The sequence below is a fragment of the Xiphias gladius genome, chromosome 7 (assembly GCF_016859285.1).
Source record: "Xiphias gladius isolate SHS-SW01 ecotype Sanya breed wild chromosome 7, ASM1685928v1, whole genome shotgun sequence".
NCBI lineage: Eukaryota > Metazoa > Chordata > Actinopteri > Istiophoriformes > Xiphiidae > Xiphias > Xiphias gladius.
The window spans coordinates 23,780,242-23,807,598 of record NC_053406.1 but is presented as its reverse complement, the minus strand read 5'-3'; the positions used below and the strand labels follow the sequence as shown (position 1 = coordinate 23,807,598).

At 38.8% G+C, this 27,357-nt stretch overlaps 1 protein-coding gene across 5 annotated transcripts in view; it reads left to right on the top strand.

Annotated features, from left to right (window-relative positions):
• The first annotated feature begins 11,891 nt into the window (after window positions 1–11,891).
• cntn5 (contactin 5) overlaps window positions 11,892–27,357 on the top strand; it is a 107,063-nt gene continuing 91,597 nt past the window's right edge. For 3 of the 5 annotated variants that reach the window (XM_040131464.1, XM_040131462.1, XM_040131459.1), the window contains exons 1-2: window positions 11,922–11,991; window positions 12,736–13,185. The gene's annotated coding sequence lies outside the window, so the exon portion shown is untranslated. Of the gene's footprint in view, window positions 11,992–12,735; window positions 13,186–27,357 lie in introns of all 5 variants that reach the window. The other 2 variants (XM_040131460.1, XM_040131461.1) reach the window with 2 other exon arrangements.

Below are 27,357 nucleotides of genomic sequence, written 5' to 3'. Positions count from 1 at the left end.
TCACCTGCTTTGTGACTAGACAAGCCATAGGGATGGGGATGATATTCAATTTCTCCCCAGGATCAACCCCCACGGTTGCATAAAAAATATTATTCTATTTTTTTTTTTTTTTTTTTTGCTGTCTCCTCATGTTGAACCAAATATTACAATCGCCACGAATCTCCATACTATCTCCAAAATCTCCTCACAAACACCATCAGGGGGCAGAAATCAACATGTCAAACAAAATCTTTTCAAAGGGGGAAAAAACTGGTATGTATTTGAGGACTGAATTCTCCCATTTTGTGCCTGCATGGCTCTCACGATGTAAGCATTGTCAGTTTTTTGATATTTCACTCTGAATGGTATCAACCTGTGCCAACAGCTGCTGCTTTTAGATTTGCTGTGTTGGCTGACTGATTCCAGTGCAGGAAAAAAAACCAAAACAAACAAACCAAAAACATCCAGATCTTCCCCTAGATTCTACTGTACCCACATCCTTCAAATTCAGCGAGTTTTATGTCCTTCAAGAACAATCATAGTCTGGCTAATGAAGCCAAGTTGATCCAGAATTGGAACAAACTGAGCACTGCATCCTTTTTATTCTGTCACCCTCCAGGAACATTGTTTTTGTCAGAATTTGCTTTGAGATTTTCTGTGTGTGCTAATATGTCACCGGATGCTCTACTTTGACAGGCTCCTGATGTCAAAATGAATATGTCTGCATCTCTAAAAATGAAAATCTTCATTAGGGAGGGATGAAGTACCAGGCACCGCTTTGCATTTGATACATGATCCAGTGGTTTTGGAGGATGTAAAATGCGAGCAGCGACTTGCAGCTAAACAGATCTTGTCGTGAGTGGATCCATTTCAAAGGCGTGGTTCGTCCTGTCCATGCCGCGGTTGTCTCCAGGTGATGGAGAGCATGTGTATGTGGCCACGCTCGCTGTTGTGCTCTCCAGATCACCTGCTGCAGGCATGACCTTCCCTCTCTTGTTGCTTAACCTAATCAATTATGGTTCAGAACAGAGACCAAGAGAGAGGGGAGACAGAAAGCCCATGACCTTGTCAGAGCCCTGAGGAGACTGTGAATAATTCCCTCTGAGCCCCATAAAGAAGGTTTCCATGGCAGGAGGAGAAGAGTAAAGGTAGTTTGTTGAGCAGACGGGAAGAAACTTGAACAATGACATGTAAGGTATGAAGGTAGGATAAGGGGCCGTTTGATAAAACCAAAAACCCGAATCAAGTCAGCCATTTGAGTCTTGCACAGTCAGACAGCTGCAAACATTTAAATTACCTGAAGCATTCTGCTTTCACTGCAACCGACCTGCGTCAAGAGGGTCAAAAAGAACGGAGACAAAGAACGCTAGAAAAAAATTGGTTCAGAAACATTCTGATCTGTTTCACACCTGTTATCATGTTCACATGTACACAAAAAGTCTTACCTGAAATAAAAAATGCAGACAAAAACAAATTGTTCTTAGTGAAACCAAATAAAACAGTGATCATTTTTTTTATGTTTAAATGCAATTTCTGCTGTTTTTTTAAATAACATCAGTGTGCTTTTACTGTTTTCTTATTACTTTGAGCTAAATTTCGGGACGTGACTCGACAGGCAGGTTCAAATCTGCTGAACTTAAGTCTGAAGATCTGCTGGATCTCTGCTCTGATAAGCTAATTACGCTCCTCGATTCAGAAAGCGCGACTGCCTTATTTGTGACCATTAAAGGCCACTGTAAGATGTGCCTAAGGTCTGCAGACATTTACTGAGGAAACCATCCCAGTCACTGACTCCTTTATGTAATGTAGATATAAAATAAATAGAGTTAAACTATGAACACCTATTAAGCTTGGGGGGCTGGACCTAAGAAAACCCGTCACTCTTACAAACACCTTCTAGCAATGAAAGCACCTCCAGCAAGGAAACGGTTTTTTATTTATCATTACAGTGAAGTGTTGATGTTGATGAAGCTTTAAGCTCAGCGGCTGAGGGTCTCCCATTGTCCCTCGACAGAGACCCTGGATCTCCACTGGGCTGCAGAACCATGGCTTTTCAGACAAGGGCAGTAATTAAACAGTCTGATACTGATACTTTCAGCCAAGCGAGCTCTGTGCTAAGTATCGGCTGAGGCATTGGTGCTTCAGAGGATGAAATAGTGTACTACTCTACATTACAAGCACTAGCTACTGACATTTTTTTTAAATCTATTAATAAAAACCGTGGCCTTTCTTCAAATTTACATTATTTTACTCTTAACCTAATATGTTTTGTGTCTTAGACCCACTTAGGCCACCAGTAGGCCGAGTGTGTCAGGGTTTTCATGTTGCCATTACAGACAAACTTAACTTTTCTAAAGTGGTTTCTGTTTTACTGTTATCATCTAAAAGTCTTACAAGGATTATTTTGATGCTAGCCCCAATAATTTTCCCATCAACAGAGGATCTGTTAGGCTGCATGCTCTTGTGTTAACTTTAGAGAATACAGCTATTCTGTGACTGCTATGCAAAGGCAACGGCACTTGCTTGAAGTTCTTGAAGACCTTCATCCGAAAGGCCTCTTCATTTCTAACAGACATGATGGGGAGTCCCAGGTATTTATCCTCTGGTGAGATCAGCAACACTTGTGAGTCGTTGAGGTCCCATGATTCAACTCCCAAGTGTGGCTGAGAGTTATCCTTTAAATCTGAGTTTAAGGCGTACACTTCACGAGCACCATATTGTGAATCAAAGCCAATCACGGTCCAGTAGGTGACTTAAACAAGCGTGATGTGGAAACCTGAAACTTCTCGACCACAGTCATAGATTCTGGATTTTTTTTAACGGGGGAGATGTAATTTTAAGGGTTCCAGTTAAGCATTTTTTTGTGGAAAAGCCATATCAGAAAGAACTTTAATGGGGTTTTTTTTCAACATAGAGAAATTAATGTTCAAATACTACTAAAGTGTTTTCCTAATTATGTTGTGGGGGTACAGTAATCGTTGGCTGGATTATGTTCAGTGGCAACTTTTTTTGTTTGTTTGCTTGTATGTTTGTTTGTTTGAAGGAATTAACCCTGAAATGAGTAATAAATCTATTGATTTTTAATTTCAGTTTTAAATAAAGCTTTTTTTCATCCAGAAAATGTTTCTGAATATGCAAGCATTTTTTCTACAATGCTTATTTCACGCTCAATCAGCTCCACACATAGTTACATCTCGACGCTGCCTATTACAACCAGTCTGTGCTGAGATTAGCATTCAGGGCACAAGGGAACAATTTTAAAGGACACATCAGTGGTTTGTGTTAAAGTCATTTGTTTGGGAATATCAGCCTGCAACCTTTAAAGTCATTCTGTTTAGCCCACATCACCCAGGTCTAACATAATCATTTGTAATGACTGCAGTGCACCCCTTCACAAGATCTCTGCATCCTTTTTATTGTGCACTTTTAAAAGCATGGGTAGAATTATATGAGTTTATGTTTTACACTGCAGTTGTTCATTTGAAATTGTTTCGCTGAAGGGTCGGGTGGTAATGCAACTTGGAGCTATTTCAACAGCTTGTCTCTGCATGAATTTCTGTCTTTAGAGCAGCTTATTACCTTTCGCTGCTGTCTTATAGCCTGGGGAGGGCAGAATGTTGAGTTTGCGTTACTATAAGACACGTTTCTAGATGGTTTTCGAAAATCCCCCACAGTCTAGTGGTCATTTTAAATCACCAAAGTGTCTTTTGAATAGACAAATGCAATAGCAAATCGTGCGGCATGACACTGAATATAAACCATGTGAGTTGTTCCCTGGTAGCTCATCTGGTAGAGCGCGAACCATGTGTCAAGCCTGCATCCTTACCACGGCAGCCTTAGGTTTGAGTCCAGCCTGGGCCTTTTGCTGCATGTCATCCCCCCTCTCTCACCTGCTTTGTCCTGTCTCTCTCTTCTATCACTATCAATTAAAGTGGAAATGCCTTTTTTTTTTTTAATTAAAAAAAAGAAAACATGTTTACATACATGCACAAATATACTGTCACAAGATTTATGTTCTGTAACTGTTCAGCTTCTTTCTTTGTTGGTAGTTTCAGTTAGCCACAGGCAAAATGTGACCTGATCCCGAGTCAGATTTTAACTTAGGACACTGAAGTGATAAAGTATGCATGCTTTTTTGAAGGCTTTTCTATGCTGCCAAAAATAAAGATACAGTGGGGAACTCCTGCTTTTATGCCATTTAGCCAACTGAACCAGCAGGTCGACCTGCTGGTTCAGTTGTTACTTCCCCGTTAATTACAGTTGGACTCCCTTAAAACTTCTGCTCAAGTCCAAGTATTTGAGTTTCTGGAAAATAAAACATCAACTCTCTGTGAAGATAAACCTGCCTCATCCAATCAGCGATCCCATACGATGCACAAATGCAAAAACATTTTTTAAGATTAAAAACGAATATGACTAGTCTGTCATAGGGAAGACAACGTACATATGGTGGAATGAGTGCACCGCCTGCTTGATTCTGCAGTTGGTTCACCTGCGGTTTGTCTGGCCTTCACACTGATTCCGGCAGCAGCCCATGGTAGCTTGTTTGTTTCATAACACATCAGTCACAGTCACATCCTAATGACTTATTCATTAACTTCTCCAAAACACACGTCATGGTGATGAGACTGGACAGATCCACGTTTCAAGACACACAGTTGCCGAGTCTGCAGTCAGCATTCTGTGGAATTAAAGCCACTATTAATCAATTTTAGCCAAGCTGGAACATATCCCAGATGCATGATTCTAAGAGCAAAAGACTGACAACAACGTGCTCTGTGTGTGTGTGTGTGTGTGTGTGCGTGTGTGTGAAACAGGGGGGAGAGGGGGTGGAGGGAAAGTAAATTCCAATTCTAATAATGTCTTATAGAACAGTAAAAACTATGATATCAGCAGATGGATCGATAGCTACTGTAGAACAATCAGATAGATAGAAATTCAGCTCTACGTTTACCTGATTTACTCCCTGATGTCTGCACTCTTTCATATCTGAAATATGAATACTTTTCATATTGACGATCACGGGCTTATTCCATTGTTACATCCACTGGAAATCATTCTAGATGAAAGTTACACGCCTAAAATGTTAGCTAAACATGAAGTGACTAGCACCATAGGAAGCGTCATGCCTGGCAGTTTATGTTTTTCCAGGAGGTGGAACAGGGATATTACTGTGATCAAGGATGGATTCAAAGTGTAGCTCCAGGATACAGAAAGCCTTTCCTTAGCTTCCTGCAGGGGAAGGACGACAACATGTGTCCAGCTGTCAGGCGCAGCTGCTGGCCTCTGAAGTGATGCCCTGGGTGGGTGCAGCCTGCAGTGGGTGGTTGCAACACAGCTCCTGAGGTGGTCCCATCAATTGAGTTATGACAGTGCTGCAACCCTGTTAAATATCAATGCGTCCTCGGGTTTTTGCTCCTATGTTACAATTATTGATCTTACATAATATAGACATTGTGGCTGCAGCGTTTTCTTCTGTTGAAGGAATCCACGTAATGTGGTGTAAAATTGCATGAATCTCCAGAAGAAGTGAATGAATATATTTGGAGGAAGAATAAACACCTCTTTTTGGATAAGGACAAGTGATATCAAAGAAGCAATTATCGTATTTGTCGTGTGCTTTTCTCCAGACCCAGGAAGAAATTGGTCAGTTTTCTCATTGCTGGTTTCTCATAGTGAAATATGTTTTTTTATCTGTATGGGCACAATTTTCATTGTTCAGGCTCTTGGCGCAGAACCAATTCTGCATTGCCTTCAGCTCTCAAAAACAGAGCTTTGACAACTTGACCGCTGTACTCAGCTGTGTGAAACACTATCTCTCATGCAACTTCGACAACGGCTGTGACATATTCTTTGGTGTATGCTTGGTTTATCATCTGTGATTTGAAATGGAGTCACAGGTGGAGTGAGCGGTGCTTCTCTCATTAAAGAGGCTCTTGGCTGTGCTGTGACACATGGATAATCCAACAAGGAATCAATCATTACATAGTTTTTGAGGTAATAGGTGAGCAAATATGTTTCCTGGTGGCTGTCCTTATTATTCTGGGGCTAGCGGGCCCCCAGGAGACAGTAGAGCCAGATGGAATTGAGGTGTTGTCACCACTGAGTGAACAGGTAATGAATTACTCCAGGACAAATGGGCCGCCACATGGGAGATGAGGAATCCTCCCACCAAGAGCAGAGACAGAGGGAGAATGGCGGCATCCACTAACACTCTGTTGCCTCAACTTCGTTCCTGTATATATATTATTTTTCTCTAAATTGATAGACTCTGTGAATAGTAGGAGCTGTGAATGGCTAGGAGAATGAGTGAATAAGGTAAGAACCCTCTGAGATGGAGGCAAAGACACACAAAAAAATAGCCTCCAACCTCCTTTGGCATTGTAAACTCAATTTCAGATCCAACCAAAGGGACTGTGACACAGCTTTTTCAGAATTGCATGAAATTACATGATACATGATACTGAACCTTTCCAATTATAGAGTCCAACCTCTCCCTCCCTCTCCTTTCTCTGGCTCCTGTTCTTGAAACCAGCTGATTTGTTATGACATTAGAGTAATGGTATTTCTCTGGTGACAGTCATTGCTGAGGGATACGATTACGCTGTGGTAATTATGATTGTTATTTCCAATCACAGCTGAATGAAGTCGGAGTGTGTTATTTCGGCAGCGCAGACATCAACAGAGTGACTATCTGCGCTAGATGATTCTGATGGGGGCGATTTGAGATACAAGCGTTCTGCTGGCACAGGCACTGACAAAAGCGTTCTGTATTTCTGCAGGGAGACAGAAGACAATCTCACATTTTCCGAAGGTAGATCTACTGGACGCTTAGGCAGCTGGATGACTTCGAAAACACTTCTCTGAGGAGAGACAGGCTACAGCACAAAGACTGGAAAGTGACCTAATTTTCAATGTCAACATCAAACCGTGGGTGATGTTCTTTTGATTTTGTTGCTAACATGCATTTGTCCTACAAGAGATGTTGCCAGCTATGACACCTTTGAAAATATATTTTAAAATATTACTTGAATGCTCGGAAATTCCGGGTAAATGGGATAGATTTACCCTCAGATAAATGAGAAACACAACCATCGTAAACATGAACAAACAATGATATACTGTATAATGCCATGATTTAGGATTACACCGACCTTATCAGGCTGTTAAATCATTGAGTTAATATTAAACCTGCAATAACTGATATATGCGCACTTGGGGGCAGAATTAAGAAGTTGTGAACACACTATTGATATATCACCTTTTAAGTAAATTTTGCAACATTAATTTGCAACTCAACATTAAAATTCATCTGGAATCTTGTTTTTGTCGACCTGATGGATCTAAGACCAATATTGACTCTCTTTTGGCTCTGTTTTTGGTCTTCACTAACTCCAGATGAAAATATCTGGTTCTTTAGCAGCTAAACGCTCCATTATGATCAGCAGCTAGCTGCTGAGTCTTCTTGTCTGCCGCACAGTGGGTTTTTAGAGTTTTATTCCCTGAAAACAGCTGCCAGCAGTGAGAGTGAACCGAAACGGCACGGTTGCAGACCGGAAAACCAAAACGATGAGCCGAAAGTTGCTGCAAAGCTCTGTAGACTTTAGGGAAACTGCAGAGTTGGGTAATAATTCTCTGCAGGTCCATCACTACACTGACCCCATTCACATTACAGATAGTCATTTGGTCAATTGTTAAAATAGAAATAATGATAACAGATGCTTTAAGAAACACATTGGCCAATCATGGCATTGCTGAAATGATGGAGGTTTGTCCCTGACAGCAATTAAATTTGCAATTAAATCTGATTTTCTTTGTGAGTTTTTTTTAAAAGTAATTACCATTTATATTTTTTCTCTAGCATTTAATTATTTAAATCGAGTAATGTATGACAGAGAGCCACATGAAATTGATTTTATGCTGTGTTTATCTTCTCCTGACGAGCATGACATATTCCCTCGAGAATTATGTTAAGACAAGTTATATTAAGTTGATTCATATAATTGAGTTAATTTACCACAAAATATATTTACATATTAACCACAACATATTTATAGTTACGTTGGAGCAAAATTGGCTTTCATGACATACTGGTTGTACCCTCGAAGAATTCTTTATGTACTAGGCTACTAAAGGTCCTCCTGATGAAAACAGCATTCTTTAGGTTTTTAAATTACTGTAAATATGTCTCCAACTCCCTGACAGGTTTGATCTTTAATTAAACCAAATTGCCCTGTGATTTCTATTGTTATGTTTTTGTTTTTTTTTTGTTTTTTCTGTTTTGTTTTACTTGCTTTAAATGGACTTTAAATCTTTCATGCCTCAGAGTGACTTCATGCAACCACATGCATGCATTAGCATTCTACCCAGCAGATGTTGGTGCTACCAATGATGAAAAGAATCAGTCTACCAACTAAATTATAAATTACCACCCCTATCTAGTCAGCATCTGCTGAACAATAAATATAAATTGCTTAAATTTGCTAAGCATGTTAATGTAACTCCCCATCTGTACTAGTTTACCTTTCCTGACGTTTATATGGCACGAGACCGAACGGGCAGATGCAAGACTTACACTCAGCAAATAAAATACACACACACCTGCAGTTGTACATGCGCAAAATATACACACAAATACAGTATAAAGACATAAAAATAATAAAGCCTCCTCTCTCCGGCATTTTTTCCAAACTTAGAGATAATATCATCACCATATTTATTCAACAGAAATATCATGTATAAACATGCATTTCATTAGATTGTACCGAAGATATACAGTACGCTACCTTCCATGTTTGAATCAGATGTTTGTGCAGCAGCCTGAGCAGTAGTGAAGTGGAAAGCAGCGTAGCAAAACACAGCTCTCAGAGTGTGTAATGAAGATAAATTAAGACGTTTTGTTTGTGGAGAGTGCTGTGTTAGCTCAAAAGCTGAGGATTGCCTTCTCCTTAGCCTTTTCTTGGTAAATTAGGATTCAGTCAGCTGGAACATCACACACCAACCTTGCAAACCGCCGATTGTCAGATACTTGTGTCGTTAGAAGTGTGAAACTTTTCATTCCCACACTGACAGAAGAAAGGGGACAGACTTGAGTGAAGGAAGATTATGTAAAGAGCAGGTTCTGCCAAGCGATATGACTCTACAGCGATGTGTTCCAGCAATGCCGTTGATTCCTTTAAGACACAGTTACAGCACCTGAAGGGACTGGCTGTTGTCACGACAGTTAGTTTGGATTTACTTGTGTCTTAATTAGAAAGGAGAACAATTTAAACGTTATACAGCACCATTCAGGAATCTGCTCAAAAATACACAAGCTTCACAAGTTCCATCTGTTTCTAGCATGCCCACATCAAACATAAATAATGGGTTGGGAACAGGAAGGAAATTTGTTTCCGATAGTTTCTCACGTTCTGTCAGCTGCTCGCAGATTTAACACACCAATACCATATAAAGTTTGGCTTAAAAATTCTTAAAGTACTGCATCCTGCCATACAACTCATGACACCGCTTGCCTTTGTTGTCAGTCCCTAATTTCTGATCCTTTTCTTGCTGCAAAGCACCACCTCTCTAATTATATATGACTACTGTATTCTTACCATCAGCAACATGTTGTCATTTTCTGTGTCTGGTTTGACAGTTTTATTCAGCATCAAGGGCAGGCGTACAACAGAGAAAACTGAGGCTTTCCTATTTTCTATCCTCCTTAGCTGTAATTATGTTTCATATGAAAATTATATGCTCGCGCGTTGGTTACAAGTGCGAGTGTCCATTAACATTCAAGAGATGAAAGAAAAGACATACCAGACAAAGAATAACAAAGTACAAAATTTATAAAAAATCAGCGTGGGAGCTTCATAAAGGTAGGCTAAATACATCCTTTTCTCCAAGTTGTACTACCATTGTTTATGTGCCATATACTCTAGCCCAAAATGTTAAAGATGCTGTGTTGGACCCAATGGTACAACAACAAATAGGTTGCAGTGACATCTACAGGTCATTCAGACTTTGTTCCTGGTAGTAACTGCATACATTTTTTGCTCATTATTTCATGCACTCAAGTATTAATGTCAGTATACTCCAAACAAAACCAAAGCTGGTGTTTTCTCACGGGCAATGTGGCAGGTTTGCATCTAAAAAGAGATGCTGCAGTGGCCTTTGAATACTGCAGTGTGCACAGGCCTGCCATCTCGTTAACGATGCCCAGTTAACAAATTCATGTGATTCGCTGTGTTTAAACATGTGTCTTTAGTGTGCATGTTCCTTTGGTTTAATTACACCATGTTCATGACTGAGGTTGATTATTAGTATTTTGACTGCTTATGATTTTTGCTCCATGACCTTTGTTATCATATTTGCACTCCAGGAAGGGGACGTCCGCGCAGAATGGATGCCACTGCATTAGAGATAATAAGAGAGTATATATTCGCTGTGTTAAAAGAAAAAAAACTGAACAGTTTACTGCCCTGTAGTTTTAAAGTACAAGACAAATTGAATACTACATATCCTTTGGATCTAAAACATTATTCAGTGCTGGGAGGTACAGCTTAAGACTACTAAGCTTAGGTTAACAGATATGAGAAACAATATACCCGTCTTCGGAAAAATATTTCACAGTGTATACTATAAGCAAAGGTCCCCAAACGATATCATTGCCAACAAGCAAAGCTGTAAAAAAGGATCTTTAAAATACTGCCTTTCAAAAGATGGCATCTAAGAGCTGATAGGAGCTACAAGCATTGGAATGGATCAATTGTGCAATAGAAGTGCACTCAGTCATCTGTACTGTTCAATTAATGATGAGGGATAGAGATAGGCTGTTAGCTCCATATTGTCAGTCAAACACTCACAGCAGAGGGTGGCAATATGAGCCATGCCACTGACATGTGAAACAGAAGGAACTAATCTATACTCTCCAGTCTAGTACCATTGATGTTCTTTTAAGAGCGCAGTGATGCTGCTGCATGACACGCATGCACTTTTTAATTTCCCCTGAATCCCGAGGACCAATTGTAATGAATAAATGCAATAAACAAAAACAAAAAACGAAAAAAAAATGTAGACAGTTTAGCATTTTCTGAACAGAATTTTGAGTTTTAGTGCAAAACATAAAATAAACAACCACACATCTCACCCTTTAAGCCTGACATAACTCAATAACGTAGATTTACAGTACAGAAAAATAACACAGCAGATGGAACTGATAAAAATTCACATTCTTTTATTCAGTTATTTTTTTTATTCAATTTGTTTCGTACATGCTTCATCTTTATATTCACCTTTTCATTTCTGGAGCTTTACTCATTGTTCCTCTGTCACTTTAGTGCCCCTGTGAGAACTGCCTCAAAACAAACAAATAATTTGATATGTAGGCTGCGGATGGGAAAACAGCGAAAAGAAGCCTTTCCATCAAATGACCCTCCTGAACTGGTTTTGAAGCTCAGGGAGGTGGTAAAGTGGCCTATTGATTAGTGAAGCCCGTATGGATCTACAACTGATTGATACTATCAATAGACACTTGTCCTGTCAAAAAGTCCCCGGCAAGGCAGTAAACCCTTACCTGTCGCCCTCAGACTAATAAAAGTGGTAAACGGATAAATTGGAATTGGACAGGAAACTGAGACGTGACTGGAGAAATGTCGCACTGTCACACAAAGCTCCGGACTAACCGACTAAATAATGTAAATCTCCAGTGGGGTTCAGCACAAGGATGCAATCCTCCTAAACTCTGTTAGAGTAGGTTAGAGCAAGTGTTGGGCAGATTATAAAACGTGGGTTGACAACAAAACCTTTAGCTACAAATTACACAGTCACAGTGCACACCTACACCTATGCCTGTTTAGAAAGTTTTATTTTGAAAGAGCTGATGGTCGCCATTTGAATGTCATTTGCTGAAAGTATCGGGACGTGCAGACAATAGCCTTCAAAATAAAATGGGCACAGGCCACTACTTGGCCTGTCATTACGTGGAAGGGATAATCGATTTTCAGACTAGGACCGGTAGATAGAAAAAAGGTGTTGTTGTTGTTGTTTTTTTTTTTTTTAGCTCACTTTTACCCTCTGTGTAACGTTAGCGTTATCTAACCCAACGGCGAAAACCTTTTTCGAAACTGTACCAGGGTGTTTACAGTCATTGTTAACCAGCTAAAACACGCTAAGTCAGCGTTAGCTTAACAAGTTAGTGGCAGTGCTAAAGGGTGACGCCGGGGGGAGGTAAAGAACTAGCTAAGTTAGCTAACGTTAGCTGACAACTTTGTTCAATAAATATTGATAAATATTGATAAAAACGTTTCTAGAAGTAGGAAAAATCTTCAGAGGACGCTCCCCCTGTGTGTATTGTAATTTTGTAATGTTTTAGCTAAATGTACGTGCCTCCTACTTTGCTAGCCCATGTTTTCAAATTGGTTTCATTGTCAAAAATAGCCCAAGTCACCCTTCTTGATGACCTGTACTTCTTACTAGCAATGGGTGAAACATACAGTATTCATATCACTTTCACACACACACACAGCACTGGCATCCATTGTTTTTTTTTTTGTTTTGTTTTTTTTTTTGAATTTTTAAATTTTTTTTTACTGCTTTCATTGAAACCACCTCAAACCATTTTTCAGTAGGGCAACAACCCGCAAATGGATAAACAAAACAGATTTCGACCAGGGTAACCATGCACAGTGTCAAAAAACTGATGTGATGCCACTCCTCATAACTGAGGGCCACCTTTTTTTTTTTTTTTTTTTTTTCCTCTTTCCTCGGCACCAGTGAGATGGGATGCTGCGCTGCAGAGAGTACGCCTCAGCCGGCTGCAGCGGTGGAGGCTGACTGAGAGCAGAGCAAACGCCGACCTCCGTCCACTACGACGCACAACACCGGCAAAAAAAAAAAAAAAAAAAAAAAAAAGCTCCGTGAAATTTGGCGCCCGAGGGTGAAAGAGCTGCACCCGGAAAGAAATATATCTGTTTAGTTTTATGGTTGGTTTTTTTGTTGTTGTTGTTGTTTTTTTTTTGTACTTGAAGATGCACCGTATACGCTGGCTAACCAGATAGAGCGGCAGAGACGAGGACCCGGACTTCACTGGATATTCTGTATACCGCTGCCATTCCGCCGTTTGGGTCGGGAAGGGAGAGACGCTACGGCGGTCGCCACAGCCGGTGTCACCCGGGAGAGAAGAGAAAAAAAAGTGAGACGAGGCACGACTTTTTTCGTATTTCCGTGAGTAAACTGTTTTACTTTCGAGATTACATTTGTTTCTGTTCGGCTCGTGCTGTGAGGGAGACAAGTTCAGCTGGCAGCGCTGCTGATGATAATCTTGATAAAATAACAGAAAAGGAGCCGAATCTTTCGGTGTATGGTGTCAATTTAACTAGATATCAGTACCGGTTTTGACTGACAATCTCCTAGTCTTCATTCGGGGTTATTTCCCCCCATGTTGTTTTAATAACTTCTGCCTTTATGGAGTCAAAATTAAGCATGGGAGCGATGGAGCTGTTGATTGTGTCGAGATGCCCAAACACACTACAAAATCTCGAAACCGAACATTTATGCTATTTATTATGCCTCGAGTAAGTTGAAATAATGTTTCCGGTCCTGAGCACAAATTAAAGGGTGTCCTACAAGGAGCCCTGAACAACCGTGACGGGAGAGACGCTTGGAAGTGTTTTTTTACACTGAAGCGGGTCTGAGGTCTAGCTGCTTTTTGATAGGAGCTCAAAGGGATCCATGAAAATATTTTTGTGAAAGAAAAGAGCACCGCTGCAAGGGCAGAGGCAGGTCCTTTTTGGTATTTGGAGTGCATCCTTAGGTTAGCAGAGCAGGAGGCTTCTAACACTCTACTTGCCACACAAGTAGACCCAAAGGAATTATCTAATCAGAGATATGCAAATTTCCCAAACTCTAATTTTGTAGCGTCGCTGCAGTTGAATGTTTAGTACAGTGCCATCATCTGACTGTGCGGGTGACAGTTAGTTTGTGCATTGTAGCTTGGCAGCTCACAGACTCCTGTTTGATCTTATTGATCTGGCTCTTTCAGGGCTGTGTTTGGACGATGCACAGAGAGCACGGGGTATTATTAAGCCATTACTCAATAAGGAATATCATTTGTAATTTTTTTTCTTGAAGTTTGTGTGGCTTTCTTTTTCGATGACAGCAATTAGCAAAGTGATGGCAGATAGAATAAAGTCTGCCAGAGGAAAACACAACCTTTTAAACGTCTGTCTGCTGTCGGTAAATCCCTTCGCTGCTGTGGATTTCTTCATTTATAATGCAGGTCCATTCAGAGATGCTAAGAAACAGCATCATACTATTTTAAGGCAGGTTTCTAATTTAAAGTCACTAAATATGTCAGTACAATATTCAAGACTCCTGATGATTTAAACCATGAACCTTTTGACCAGTTTCCCGTTCTAAAAATAAAGAAACTAGTTTGTGGGCTGCATGCTTCAGTCACTCCTGAAATTAACATAAATTATGTTGAAATATAGTTGTACTTTGGAAACAGTGGTGACAGAAACATTACTGATATAAACAACGTCCGAGAAAACGACAGATTTATAATTCCAACGTGTCTTAGAGGCTGAAATTTCACAAGAAAAAGGAAAAAGAAAAAATATAATGGTAATAACTTTCTGTATAGAAGAAATATGTTTTTTTTGCCATTTCATGAATCGTGAGGCTCCAAATCTTTTTGTGATACATGCAACTGGTCCTGGCCTCCAGGTTGAGTTAAGTATAGTTTGTGTGCGTGTGCGTGTGCGTGTGCGTGTGCGTGCGTGCATGCGTGTGCGTGTGTGTGCGCGTGTGCGTGTGTGTGTGTGTGTGTGTGTGCGCTTGTATATATGTGTGAGTGAGAGTTGGATATGCACAGAGCAAAGTAGCCTACTCAGTCCTTTTTTTGCTTTAAGCAGAATTTCATTCACATGTTTTGAGGGATTGGGAGTTGAGCAGTTGAGCACATCTACCTGCAACTGTTATGTCACATTACCTGCAGTTGTACTGTCGCGTTTGCAACATGAATACATTCAATTTTCAATTTTTCTACAATGTAAAGAAATTTGGCGTTTTTATTTTCTTACAAACACTGCTCTCTGGACTTTTTCCAGTTTGGTAAGTAATTTCACAGTAAAGGCGGGCAAAATGTTTAACTTTAATTGATGAATTGGAGCCTGTTTGACTCAAGGGTGCTTTGCATATGTTACCATTTTAAAAAATGCTAAATTTAGATTCAAATTTACAGTGGCACTGCATCTTTGAATCTTACCTGTACTGCTGTAAATCAGTGCAAAAATCACGTTACCGAAGTCATGGTCTAATGCTACCATAGTTTCCTGCTAGTGTTATACAGCATCCATTAAGACTTAGTGATTGAAGCCTTACTTGAAGGCAGGCTTGTGATTTCAAATGGCCAATAATTTTCCATAATGTTAATCTAGATATATATTTCATGAGACCTAATGTGTTTAAACGATTGTCATATCAGCCCACTCCACTGCTTAGTTTAATTTCCTGAGATCATCTGAAAATTGTTCATCTCACCAAGAGATGTATAGTTAAAGTCACTAGACACAGTCCTAATCAAAAGCAGCTTCACCTGCACATCAGGGGAATAGATGCAGGGAATGAACAGCTGTGCCTTTTTCACTTGGCACGAATTAGAGGTTACCCTTATCCTTATCAGATGTAAATCAGTTATTTGCTTGCAATACATGCTTTAAATGTTTGTAAATCCACTTGGGGGCAGGTGCGAGATGAAATGCAAATTAGTAGCTCAGGTAACCTTGATGGAAATGGAATATGTCTTGGAAGTTACAGCTGTCCCATCCTCTTAAATGAAATTATTATTGACATGGGCCAACAGATATGCGTGTAGGGCATAGCTAATTGAAAATGACAACTCTGGTGAAGGCTAGCCCTTGGGACTACCAGCAGTGACAAGAGAGAGGCTAGGGATAGAATCTGTCTAACCAAGACAATGGCACCCAAGGGAGTCCTATCTTCACTGACAAATCTGAGACTAATAAATTGCAAATGGAAAAAATGTCTTGCAGATCACACTTTGTGTTCAACACGTCCCTGAAGAGTGTTGTTCCTCTTTTTAATATGATGATTGCAAAGATATTCAAAGAGAGTCATATGGTATCACATTATACAGGCTTCAGTATATAGAGCGCTGTGTAGTTATGCCTAGACAGTGACAAAGATGAAGCTTGGAAGTTTTGGGGAATTGCAGGGCATCCCGAAATCTGTAAACATGTTTTTCAGTGTACGTAGCATGCAAGGGTGTAATTTTGTTCACAAAACACAACAGTGACTAAGAATGTAACTCATGGGCATCTCTCTCTGGTAAGATTTAAGATGACATGCATTTGTTAGATTAAAGAAAATCTTTTTAAGAAGTGTTGGTAATCTTGACAGTGGCATACCCTTTCTTGGCTGCGTTCCTATCTAGCTCTTTGTTTGGGGGAGGCCCACTGGTTTTGCAGGGCCTGGAAGACGAACGTCCCCTAGGATCCATCTGACAACTTAATTTATCTAATTGCTCAGAAGCATCTGTATAAGAAAGACTTTCAGCGCCCTCCCCCACTTGTCACGGTTATGAAATGACTTGGATTTGATGTCCGATGAGTCAAACAGATAATGTTAAGTCACACTGACGTTGTCATACTAAAGAATGTAGGAAATCCAAAGCAAGCAATTTTAATTTACTTACAGCGTTGCATCCCTCTTACGGAAAACAGTCTCAGCCTCATGTCTTCATCTTGTATTTTAGTTCATCCCCCAATCTGGCTCTTTTGAAGCAGCTAGCTGATTGTACATTAAATCATTGTATCTTGACAATTGTGTACATACGGTATTGTAAGCAGTCACTTAATTAACGCGAGTGAAATGACAGCATCAATGTGTTGCCTTTCGCTCCTGTTTTTTGGTACCTCCAATTCATTTGGTAGTTAGCAGCTGATCTAAATGGCTGAAATAACTTGTTTTGGTTAGCTAATATGTCCCACAGCCTCAGGTTGGTTAATTATGCAGCCCCTTTATCTGTTTGTCTTTGTGCTGTCCTCATTGTGTTAACTTTGAGCAAGTCATCTGCAGATACCCGCAGGCTTCCTCTGTGCCACCGCATAAATGGGTGGTTGTGAAGATGTTAAAGGTTATTAATTCCATGTATGGAACAAGGCAGTGTGTGTTTATATAGTAGCTGCAAATGAAAATATTGTTTAAAAAAGCCAGGAAACATCCTGTTTCAGATCAAAATAAGATTACCTAAAGGACATTTAATAACCAAATCACTAAAATATTTCCTCCTTGTTTTTTTTTTTAACATTTATTAAGGTTTGACAGTTATTGGGGCAACAGAGCAAACCTTTGTCCTGTTATATTGAAATCTATATAGTGCCTCGCTTTACAAAAAAATTAACTCTACTTTGGCCACATTACTCGTGTTGAAATAGGTGGTAGTAGGTTTGGTTCGTCTTTGGAAATAGTTCGTCAATGAACATCAAGTATTTTTGGAGATGGCGTGGAGAAAGTAGTGGTGATGGTGGGGAATAGCCTGAGGATGGAGTGTTTTTCAGTAGGCAGCCCCTGATTTTATGTGACAGTAAAGGGCCTTATCTTCCAGGACCATGATGAACCACAACACTGTTTGATTTTTTTATCTTCAACACGTCTAACAATCTCATGCTCTAGACAGATTAATGAGATGAAGGTGTAAAAATGGGCAATGCGATTTCAGGGGAGTCAAATACATCCAAATTCAAGGTCTAATGCTATATCTGCATCATGCTGATAGCACAAAATGAAAGATTATCTTAAATAATTTATGTACTTTTGATCTTTAGGTTCAAGAAGGCAAAAAATATGACTCATCTTATGGCAGGATTTGATTCTTTTTTTGCGTTAGTAAACAATACTGTGGGTGGCAGACAGTAAATAGGATAAAAAGGGGACACACAAGGTTTGTGCATAAACTTTACTTGAACCAGTAGTAGCAGTATGTTCATGTCCCCTAATCTATGACCAGTAGCTCTATAAAAAAAAAAAAAATGTTTTTTTTTTCTTTCAGTGCAAGATAAGTAAGCACCTAACTTGCAGTCTCTTTTGTACTCCACATTTACTTCTGTTTCTTATCACTTCAGACAGGGTATTGATCCCCTAAAGAATTTGTTGGGGGCAATTTTTTACCCTGCTTAAAATTCATTGCAGCCCAAACGTACCTTACAGGTCTTTCTCTATTTCTGTGCCATTCTTTGCTTTAGCTATGCTAAATCAAACCCCCTAAGACATAGAGAGTAACTCTGGGCAAGCATCAACAGTGTCATGAGAAATCTAAGACACCTCAAGAGATCAGTGAATTTTCATGCAACATTTGTTTTTTATACCTAATTATGTGGAAATACCTTCTTACATTTTGATCTTCAACACTAATGAAAATGATTTTAGGCTCCATTGGTTAACAATCCTCTTTGCTCGGTCATTAATGTGAAATTGCTTCTCAGCTTCATGTAAAAGTATAAAATAAAACAAATAATATATAACATCCAACTAGATTACTTTTTAAATAATTAATTTAATGTTAAATCCTGTGTTTCTGCATTATTTATTTATCTATTTAGTTTTATTGGAATCTTCATTTTCACCTGTCACAACCCGTATTTTTTGTGTCATATGTTACTGTACGTTAGATGGTAAGTAGGGACGTACCCTGAATAAGATTTTGTTTGGCTGATGCGACAGACTTGAGATGCTTTTCAAAGCTTCTTCATTTATATACCGTACGTGCCTTTTAGAGTGTAATGTCATGTCTCTCAGAGTGAAAAATTCTTTTGAATCCATGAAAGTAACCCCTGAGGTCAAAATGATGCTCAGCAATTCTCTGTAGTTCCAAATAGTTCTGAGTAGGTCTTAGTGTACAGCAACCAATGGTGAAGCCACACAGCGATGCCTCTCGCACCCCAGTCGGCATTTTGGAACAGATGGCAGTTATTCTGTACATTAAAAGAGGAGGAGGAGTATTTTAGGGTCACCTTTCGTACAGTACTAAGTCATGCATCCTGCAGGCTCATGATGACTTGCTGCGTTCCACTCTCATGCCTCCTTTCTCCCGAGAGATGAAATGTGTATGGAGGTATCTGTCAAAATACAACTAACAGGGCTGCTATGCTCAGCTGTGCTTGTGCAGTACCTCCCTGTTCTTTCTCTTGTGACAAACACTACACTTATTCTACCGAAGTGAGTTAGATGTAATGTAATTTTCTCAATATCGCTCTGTCATGCTATGACATAACAGTACTCGTATGAATAATGATGGTTAATGATTGATGTTTAGTGATTTCACGTTTTATACCAGTGGCTTTCTGACAAAAATCTTGATCTGATGCAATATCTAGACACAGAGTGAATGACCAACTTGAATGTGAACTGGCAATATCAGGCAAAAACTGTACATCAGTATACAGAATGTATGCTCTGACTAATGTGGGACAGGTAAAATGTCCTCCAGATATTAGGTTGATGCGAAGCCTCATTAGGCATTTGGATAAGAAAGAAGCATGGATGCATTTTAAAGGAAAGAAAGCTGAGCTATGATGCTTTTATTCAAAACTACTATTGTGATGTGAATGCTGATGTTTGGTTTAACACAATTTGTTGACATCAGCTGTCAGCTGATGCATGTAGCATTGTGGATGCAGCGATTTAGCAAGTGGTCCTGAAAGAAATTGATGTTATATTATTACAAATGAGATAAAGACATTGGTTTGTGAAGTGTTGGTGTTTTTCTGATTTGAATTCTTTTTGTTCTGTATTTTTCTGCCATAATAATTTCAATAAATGTAGTGATTAATTCACATGGTTGACATTTTACTTCACAAGTCAAAGTTCAACCTTCCTTGTAGCATCTCTCAAAATGATTAGCTCTTAATAAAATGATAAGGTAAGCAACTGGTGAGCAATGGCTTTGATGCTACTGAATTGTGTAATTTTCTAGCAGTCCGATAGATGATTAGATGTAATAGTTAAGATAATGGGAGATTAATGGGAGATGTGGCAGTATAGAGATGACAGAACAATGTTGTTTGCAGATATGTAAACTGAAATATTGAAATTCAGCCTTAAGTTATCAAAGTGCCAGAATCCGTTATAGCCTGTTTTGAAAAAGTTCAAGACATTCACTTAACAATATAGCTGTAAAATTATTTAGCTGAATTCTCCTCGGAGCCTTTGATGAGCAGCTTTCAACTGGTCAGCGACTGGACACTTGTAATTAATCACCTACTTCAAAAATCTGCTGCACAAAGAGTATAGTGGTGCGGAACAGACACACGCATCTACTCTGGCTAGTTAGTTCAATCAGTTGTCTTTCAAAGGGAGAACACAGAGGGGTCTGGAATGGTTCAAGGGACCATTCTCCTGTGCATAATTTGTTGTCAGCCATTTTCCATAGCATTTCTATGTGGTTTAGGTATTTGACTGAGTTTAACTTACCATTCAGTCAGCCATTAGTTTCTGTTGATATCAGCATGCCATGAAAATAAAGCAGGGCGTTGAATAAGCCAGGACAATAGAGATTTAGAGTCTTGAGAGTTGACTGCACAACAGTTAAGTGTATGTGATTTCACTTGAAATCTGACTGGTCCAAAATTGTAAACAACATGATTGTTTCTCTTATCATAGTGCATTGATAATGATAAGAGATGATGAAAAATGACAAGAGGTACACAGAAAATCAATTTTCCTCTTCATCATTCAAACTGCTTTGAGTGGTCATTGTCACATGTATCCTCTTAGTGAGTTAGTACGTATTAGTTTCACAGTACAAATGTGCAAAATTAATTGATGATTGATTATATTATTGACATTTATGCTAATTAAGGATTACACAATGGATTTTATTTTAAATCGCTCTATGTTCCACTCTTTAAGACTCATTTTTAAAGAAAATGTAATGATTTAAATGTTCAGAAGATGAAACTATTAAAGCTGATTTGGTTATTGCTGTATGTACACAGGTCGTGGAAGATTCATGCTACTCATTTGAACAGGTAAGATGAAAACAAAGGCACAGTATAAATATTCCAGTGTAGTTTATGGCACACTGGAATTAAAGTTACACAAAGCCAAATCCTTATGAAATGTTGTGCTGTCAAAACAGCCAGAAGAAGAGTTAAATTCTTGAAGCCATGTTGATTATGTTGCCTTTCCATCTAATGTTATCAGCCTAATGTTTTGCCGTAATGCATTTTGAGTGAGTGAAAACCTTTTTTTGAATCTTACAGTTTAGGATTAAGATTTCTATTCGTATTGATCACATTTTTATTGGTGCATCGTAATGAAATTTACCACAACTATTATCTGTAATTTGTTCATCACAATGAATGATGTTGGATTCAAGAAGTCGAGTAAAACGGAAATCCCCAATTTGGTCGCTAATGTAAACCAGCAAGTAGCATCACTGTATTCTCCATTGAGGAGATGAAGGCACTTGATCACCTAGGGAGCCAGACAGCGGAGATCGCATTCAAATAAATTGAGAATTAATTAGATCTATATATCATTGCCACAAAGTTGCCACGGTAGTGTACAGCATTGAACTGGGGATGAGCATGTGACACGGAAGCCCATCTACATTTCAATAGCTGTTGTGCTGTTGTACTTTTCAGCTGGGACTCTTCAAAACTGACCATACGTTATCACTGTCACAACACTATCACATTTCTATGAAAGCAATTTAAGAAGATGAAGGGTGACTGCAGGCTTTTCCAAAAGCACCTTTACTGCCGGCTTTAATTCTAGGGGCTTTACTATAGTTACCATAGCAACTTGTGCTCCTTGGTTTGAGCAGGGGAAATCAGGTCAGATAATTGCCATGTTAGATGTAACCTTAACTTCACCACGGATCTAATAGTTGGTTTCCTCTTTCCAACTCTGACTCAATGTGCCCCTCTGCTTCTTAGCTTAATCGTCTGCATTCAGTCAGAGATCAACATAATTCAAAACATGATTTTTAATCAGGTTTTAAAAGCATTTTGGCTAATTCACAGGGATTGTACCATCAAAGCAAGACTTTTGAAAAAGACTTTTAAAAGTCTACCTGTGCTTTTCCTTTTTCTCTTTGCCTTCACTATGTCATCAGGGTTTATCTCACTTTGCACCACTGCTATTTCATTATTTAATGGATTTTGTAAATATATACTTTATTACATCAGTATACACTAATAATACAGAGGTAGACACGTCCTATCCAGCTATTTTGTAAGATTCTGTAACATATAGGAAAGAAACACTTTTCGAAGCAACCTGTAATTTCCACCAGATAGAGTGACAGTAGCTGACAGTGTTGCCGTGTGATAAGTTCTGATTTCATTTGTTATTCTAACTTGCTGTTACCATAAAAGCAACTTCAGGTACGAAAACACTGATTTTGTTTTAAAAAAAATGGTAGTCTGATAGATTATGATTGGGTTTTGCATCTCAACTAGCCAAACTTTCATTTCATTATACTTTGTAACAAAATTGTGTTTTCTTTGTTTTGTATATCCATCCTGAAACATCCAGTAAGACATGCACCCTTGCCATTGCATATACAACTTTGAGGAATAGAGCATCAGTGGTACCTTGCCCCTCAGTTGTCTGGATTTAGATTAATTCATTTTAAGTAGCAAGTCATTTTTGTTGTTTAAAGTGTATCATTCATGCACAAGTGGGTGTCTTTAACTGTGCTGACCTGAGCTGTAGAGATCCAACAAAGAGCCTTGAGACAGCCCTTTCATATGCCACATCACATACTCATTAAATCTCAATTTTCAGCAGAGCCCATATAAAGCAGAATTGTGTGGCACAGAACCTTTCTTCTGCTGTTTTCTGTGAATGGGGACAAATTGAAGTGCTGAGCTTGTGTGTGTGTGTGTGTGTGTGTGTGTGTGTGTGTGTGTGTGTGTGTGTGTGTGTGTGTGTGTGTGTGTGTGTGTGTGTGTGTGTGTGTGTGTGTGTGTGTGTGTGTTTTGCAGCAGCAGCCTAGGATGGCCAACATTATGATTCTTCAAAACTGTGTGCAAAGACGTAAAGTAGATGGTTGAAATATTCTGTATGTAAATGTGATTTGTGTAATGCTTCACGTACCATATGTTCATGCTTGTGGGGATTCAAACAGAGCCTCTTTTTTAACTAAACAGTTAAAATAAGGTTTCTTTGTCCAAAAGAGTTTAGTCAACAAAGAGGAATATTACAGAGGGATATTTTTGGATTCATGGGTTATTTAGTCTGTGTCAGCCACTGCCTGTAGCAAAGCAATGTTTTGTCATTGATTTAAGGTCAGAACGAATTGATTATTTCATACATATTCTCCACAGAACGAAAGAACCTTAAAATAACTATTTGCTTTTAGGGATTTTGCCCTTTGGCAGACTCAGGTGTCATACTGTAAATGTGTTTTTACTTGTGTTGAGAGAAAGGATTTAAATTACAACAATTGGGCGCCTGCAAAATTTAATTCGTATCGTGGTACATTGCATGAGCTACAAATTAGGCTTAATATTTATTGAGCATGGGCAGATGTAGCCCCACAAGCCATTTTAGACTCAGTGAATTCACCGCACTGTGTGACCTGTCTGCCCCCCTCTGATAGGACACTTGGAATAAAACAGAACCTTTATAGAAGATTCAGTCGGCTTTGTGAAGGTTTATGAACCCAGTACACTGAGCCATCGGGTGTCCCTGGGCCATCATTGATTTTTTTTGTGGCCAACCATCGCCCAATTTTTTTGAGGTGTTTAAGGTGACACACTATTACCAACTGGCACTCTTAAATGCATAACTGATATAATAGTACCTTAGTAACTGAATTTGAAATTTAATATGACATGGTTTTTTTCAAGACAGTTTTATTGTTTTTGAGCCTTCTGCTGTGTGAGCCGTTTCACTCCAGGCAAGTGTGCTGCCCTTTGATTGTCTATACATATAACAACTCAAAACAGCTGAGCTGGCAAATTTAAATATTCATGGTTATTGTTTTTTTTTTTTCCCTTTTCTTTACTTTTCTTATGAGAAGGGTCAGCTGTCTCATTACCGTATTTTCAACTAGATGGATGGTGTAGGTGGAAATTCTTGGGTGAGATGGCATTTGAGAGCTGGTGTGGTGATAGTGCGATGTTAATCGCACTACTCAGAGGATTTTCTCAGAAAAGTCATTGGCTTTCAAATGTAGAATTAACAAAAGGTAGGGCTTAATACAGTGTATGAAAAATGAAGTTATTTAGATGCTCATTCTGGTTTTAAAGTACAGAGGATAGTTAGTAAATATCTTGAGGAACTACTGTGAGGGTCCGCTGACAGGTGTCTATACTGTTTGTTTTGCTACATGTGTTGAATTTGTGATGTGATGTGGATGCAAGTGTCCTTTTGGGAATGCTGTTTAAAACACTGGGGACTGAAATTATCTTTAGAGCCTTTGCTCATATTTATTCCATTGCTTAAGTTAGACACAACATACACCGGTGGCTGTGTGTATTTGAAGTGTTTATTTATTTATTCATTCATTCATTCATTCATTCATTCATTCATTTGTTTATTTATTTAACTGAACGTAATCAATGAGATCAACAATAATCACAAAAGTATTTACATGTACCAGATAGAATTTTGTTTGTTTACTCGTCTCATAGTAAGCCAAAGAAAGAATGGCTCAGCACTATGTCCAGTAAGCAAACTTGAATCTGTTTCAGACATTTTCAGCTTACAACAGTGTTTTTGCACTGAAGAAAGAGATTCATCAGAACATACTGCTTTGGAGTTAAAACGCAAAGATAAACAGAAGACGAGCCCTCTGTTTATCCTCCCAAAACAATGAAGTGTCACATGTTCAAAGATCCCTTGAGAAATATTCGCCACTCAGAGGAGTGGGAGACAGCGCTTGTAAATGACAAACAGTAGAAGAGAGAGTAGTGCATCCTCCCAGGGGAACATCTTTGACTTGACTGAAGTGCTTGAGCATGCACAGCGAGAATATAAATTTTTGGAAAACAGAAAGTAAATTGAGAGCATTAACATGCACGTTTCAATTAAACTATAAAACCTACTGTTCTCAAAAGTAATGAAAGTTCTTTCAAAAGCAATTTGCTTATTCTGATCAAATTGTTAACACATTTCTGACTGGGCTCTTTGATTAATAGTGGAAAAAAGGGTTGATTTAAATTCAATAAATGATAAGATTCTTATAATAGTGGTTAGGGCATTGAAATGCAGGTTTGATCTGGGAAAGGGAAGGCAAACAATCAAAACAAATAGAATTAATGTCCAGTTTATAACAGAAGTTAATGTTGTTTAAAATATAGAATTATGAAAAATGTACATACATATGAATAAATTATCAAAGAGCAAGGAGAACTAACGAAGCTGAGAATGATTAAAATTCCTAACATTTGAACTTCAGAAGTAAAATGTGTCACCGGCTGCTCATTTGAAGTTGTCGTCTTGATTAGGCTCAGGTGTAGGTAATCAGGTTGTTGCTGGAGGTAAACACGTGTCATTCTCAGCACTGAAGGTATTCCAGTGCACTTGCCACTCTACATGTACTATCTGCTTTTGCATTGTCACCGATGGGAATCTAGTAAAATCATTTTCCATCCACAAAAATGACTTCTCAAAAGAAATAAGGCCACTTCAGATGGACTCATGCTTACCGCTTGCCCAGTATTAAGAGTGCCTCTCTAATCCTTTTACCAGTTTAACACAACCTTTATATATGACACATTTTTCTGTTGGCTGCATTTGGTCACATGGCTCAGAAGTGCCAGCTTTTCTTCGCCCTCCATGACAGCTTGGTTGAATACTTGAAAGTGGAAAGGCTGATTCATTAGTTATTAGAATAAATGAATGATCAGTTAGATCAGTTAGTAAACTTATTTGTTTATGGAAACAGTTTTTTTGACCTCCTTTTGTGCAGTGCTACTTCTACCTTAAAAGATAGGGCAGGTATTTGTGTCCAGATTCACAGTTGCAGTTACCCCGTCAAGTCCACTTTCTACTTCTGTCGAGCTCCTTTCCTCTGGCCTTTCCTCTGGTGGCAAACTGGGCTTCCATATTTCTCCTCCGACCGTCGGGAGGGGTGAATCGGGGATAAATCGGCCCAGAACACCTGTAGTCTGACCCCAGCTTAAGGCCTATTGATCGGGTTCAGGATTTTTTGTAAATGCACTTTGAATAGAAATAAAGACTAGATCCAGTTATTTACTTATTTATTTTGACATGAGCTTCATGTAGTAGTTGTTACAGTGGAATGGGGTGGTCTTACGTAGTGTTATCATTTTAGAAAGTTAGCATACTGCTGCCTGATTTGGTGCTTAATTGCTTTAGCTCACAGTACTACTACTATAGCTACTATTACTACTACTAGTCTTGACCTCACATGCACTCTTAAGGGCAGACTTTCACTGTGTAGGCACTGTGTACACCCAAATTGTTTACTCATGCTGACTTGTTTACAGATGCCAGTTTAATGTGAATAGCTCAGGGGGGCAGTTTGGAATCAAATTTTCTGGGACAATGAATTTGGCAGTCCAAGTTCAGATGCTCATAAACATACACATGTATGTATGTGTTTGCACCATATATATAAAAAGCAAAACCTGCATACTTTTCCTTAAATTTTGGAAGACAACACTTGGAATTATCAACAATGGTGAAATAGCTAGATACTTATTTTTTTTATGTCAATTTTCAACCTTTAACAGGTTTCATGATGGTGCGTCCTCTCCGGGCAGCCATGTCTAACTCAGGTTTGTATAATTCCCAAGGTAGCCTCTGTAGTGAATCCAACAATAAAATGACTTCCCGGTTATTTCAAGAAAATAACATAGTGCATTGTTTGGAAAAGAGGGGGTGGGTGTTAAATGCTGATAGGGTGAATCATTAAGAATAAATCCCTTCTTTATTTATTTATTTTTTATTGTTAAGCCAGTTAAATATAATTTAATTATATCAAAAGACTAGATAGCAGAGATGACTGTGTGAATATACTGGCATTATGACCAGACAGGTGACATTTAAAAATGACATTTTAAAATTTACCCAACTCATCAGGGGACCTGTACCTTGATTGTATTGCTGTTTTATATGTCAATCGGCTTTTTGATTTGTATTATGATGCAAAATGATCATAATGTCATGATATGCCACTACGTTAACTTTACACAGTCTAAAATATATTATTCAACATTTTCTTTTGCATTTTTTATTTCTTTGACATTGATTTGTCCATGTCTTCATAAATAGACAAAATAACAGTTTGCCCTTCCCATGATCCCCACCAACAGCTGCAGAGATGATAAACACTCTTGCGGCTTACTCCTCCCTCAGTCCAGGAAATGACAGTGATTTGCATTGATTCTTGAA